Genomic DNA, 3,429 nt, shown 5'->3' on the forward strand with positions numbered 1-3,429 from the left:
AGCTCATGGTTATACAATATATCACAATTTACTACTCTATTACCTGTTGGTTCCCTTTTATACTGGTCTGTTCTGTCTAGTATTCCAGACATTCATCCATGTTTGAGCTCCTTGAGGAAACACTTCCATGGCAGATTCCTTGTCTCCAATATTATATCTGGAACATAGGTGTTATGTGTTGGTGTGTTTTTATAAATGAACACATGAATGAACAAAGAATGGGTTTGAGAAGCTCAAGGGCCCGGCTAGTTCAATTGATAGAAAGAAAAACACATCATTAAATGATTTCTCCATTTATGTGACTTAGTGGGCAGGGCTCATGCTTATCATAGACAAGAGCCTGAGTTCCAGCATTAACACTGAATAAACCAAGCTCAGAAGCACATTCCTGTAATCTTAGCATTTGGGAGCTAAAGACAGAAGAGTCAGAAGTTCATTGTTATCCTTGACAACTTATGACATTTGGGACCAGCCTAGGCTATGAGACCTCTGTTAAAGACCTTTCTTTATTTAGGTTTTTTAGGTGTTGAGCATTATACTGTTGAATATTAAGGCTTTCATCAAAGGGGAAAAGCAATTTTTGCTTTATGTGACTGTTAAGGAAATCAAGCAAGACAGTTTATATAAAGTGATTGCTAGAATTCCATTATATGAGGTTGGGTGTGTGATGCGTGCCTTTCACTTGGGACGCAGAGGCAGGTGAGTTCTGTGAGTTTGAGGCTAGCCTGGTTTACATAGTAAGTTTCAGGCTAGCTAAAGCAGCACAGTTAAACTCTGTCTATAATAAAAAGAAAAGGAAGACAGAAAAATTTAGAATGGGGGAGAGAGAAAGTGGTGGGGAAGGAGAAGGAGAAGGTGGAGGAGGAGGAGGAGGAGGAGGAGGAGGAGGAGGAGGAGGAGGAGGAGGAGGAGGAGGAGGAGAAGAAGAAGAAGAAGAAGAAGAAGAAGAAGAAGAAGAAGAAGAAGAAGAAGAAGAAGAAGAAGAAGAAGAAGAAGCTAAGAAGCTGCCACATAAGAGATGCCTTCTAAGTCACCAACAAGAGGAAATTCAGGGCAAGCAGCTTTACAAGTGGCTGGCAATCAACTATGCCCAGATATCCAACTAAAAGACCAAGGCATGACTACGTTTCTTCCTTGCTTGGTTTGTAAAACCCTTCAGCTCATCCATTCCCACACAGACATTAGTGACTGATTCTTTGCATGATTGCACAAAGCTGTTCTCATTAGCATGGGATGTGCTGGTGTCTTAGAAAGCAACTAGCCCTACTGTCCTCCACCCTACAGTTTTAGATGATATGTTAAACTAAACACTTACAGTGAGCCTGTGGCTATAACTCAAGATGGCTCCTTTGCTCATTTATTAGCTGGGACCAACTAAGAATTTCCAGTATGGCCCCTGCCCAGGGTCTCCTATTACCTTCTTCTTATTACTTGAACTTGTATTGCTGTCAGTGGTGCAGATGGTGGGGTTGTTAGAAATGGAGCCTTTGTCCACTTTCACAAGAGAGTCAGCTGTCCCCAAACCAGCTTTGTGATTGCTTTCCCCCAAGGGAAATGGGATTCCCAATCTTCTATGTTTTCTGAGAGAGCTGAACCTCCCAGTTCTCTGGATCCAGTTATGTGTGTGACCTAGCCATTGTCTTTCTTTCATTTAAGACTTCAAAGCTGAATAGCTTTTTCTAGGACACAGACACAAAAGAAAAACCTCTCTGAACCGTACCCCACCCACCTTCCCCAGAGGGATTTCATCAGTGTTTGGGCCTTGAGAGAGCGTCTTTATGACTAATACTAATTTCCCCTCCTTAAAACGCCTCGGAATTCAAAAATCCTCGGATGACCAGGAATGGACTTAATACAGAGTAATTAAATGTCCCTTTTGCAACTGAGCTTGTTTCCTGTGCCCTCACTTTTGAGCCAAAAGAAAAACAGAATCTTGTCTCCCTCAGAACCACATTTCTGAGAAAAGCCTGGCCCACTTGTGTCTTTGCTTTTTTTATCAATCTCCATGAGCTTAGACACCTCTTCCTGGACAACCCAGTCCAGGTGGACCCCCTGGCCCAGGCTTTATGGCTGTGCAGATCAAAGCTGAATGACTGTACTGGCTAGCTTTGTGTCAACTTGACACAAGCTGGAGTTATCACAGAGAAAGGAGCCTTCCTTGAGGAAATGCCTCCATGAGTTCCAGCTGTAAGGCATTTTCTCAACTAGTGATCAAGGGGGGAGGGCCCAGTACATTGTGGGTGGTGCCATCCCTGGGCTGGCAGACCTGGGTTCTATAAAAAAGCAGGCTGAGCAAGCCAGGGGAAGCAAGCCAGTAACATCCCTCCATGGCCTGTGCATCAGGTTCTGCTTCCTGACCTGCTTGATTTACAGTCCTGACTTCCTTTGGTAATAAACAGCAGTGTGGAAGTGTAAGCTAAATAAACCCTTTCTGTCCCAACTTGCTTCTTGGTTATGACGTTTTGTGCAGGAATAGAAACCCTGACTAAGACAATGACTTAAATTTAAATGCTTCACAAGTCCAAAATTATCTCAAGCCTTTGGGACAAAATTCCAGTACAGTGGTAGTACCAACAGGTTAGACTCAGCCTCCATCTGTGGAACAACCAATTTAAATCATGTTTTAATGAAAAGGAGACTTTTATTGGACTAAAAAGAGGATGGGTAGAGAAAACATCTTGTGTATTGTATGGATGTATGACCTGTCAATTAAAAAACAATGGCCTATAAGAAAGAATAGAATAGAAGGTGGGACATCCAGGAGACAGAGAGAATTCTGAGATAGAGCCAGGCAGAAGATGTAAGAAGACAGATAGAATGGTACCTGAGTATAGGTAACCAGTCATGTGGCAGATTGTAGGTTAAAATAAATGGGTTATTTTAAGTGATGGTCTAGTCAGAAAAGAGCCTAGCTATATCTAAGTATTATTTCCTGGGGGGGGGGGTATGGGGCTTGGAGAAAGAACCTGGACCTAAGTTCTACATCCATCCCAATATGCTAATTAAAATAATCAAATAAAGGGGTCAGAAAGACAGTCCAGTGTGTGTGGGTCTGTCCTTGGTGGTGCTCTCCTTGAATTCAGTGTGAGTACAGGGCCAGACCAATGACACACCTCTGAAACTTTAACCTTAAAAAGTGATGAGAGGATTTAGGTAGGCAGGCACTCTTTGAATAACATGATACTGGCTTGCAGAGGGAAGCAGGTGACCCAAAGCAAAGGAGACAGATCTAGCCTAGAGGCAGAGATGCCGGGCTGTGCTACATTTAGTTACCTTGTTGAGGAACATTTAGCAAAGTAGCTTTTATGTATCCATTCTACCATGTACATACAGATGTGTCCATTTCACCATGTACAGATGTATCCATTTCATACAAATGTGTCAATTCCACTGTGTACAGATGTGTCCATTACGCCATGTATGAAGATG

This window comes from Micromys minutus, assembly GCF_963924665.1.
Source record: "Micromys minutus genome assembly, chromosome: 5".
NCBI lineage: Eukaryota > Metazoa > Chordata > Mammalia > Rodentia > Muridae > Micromys > Micromys minutus.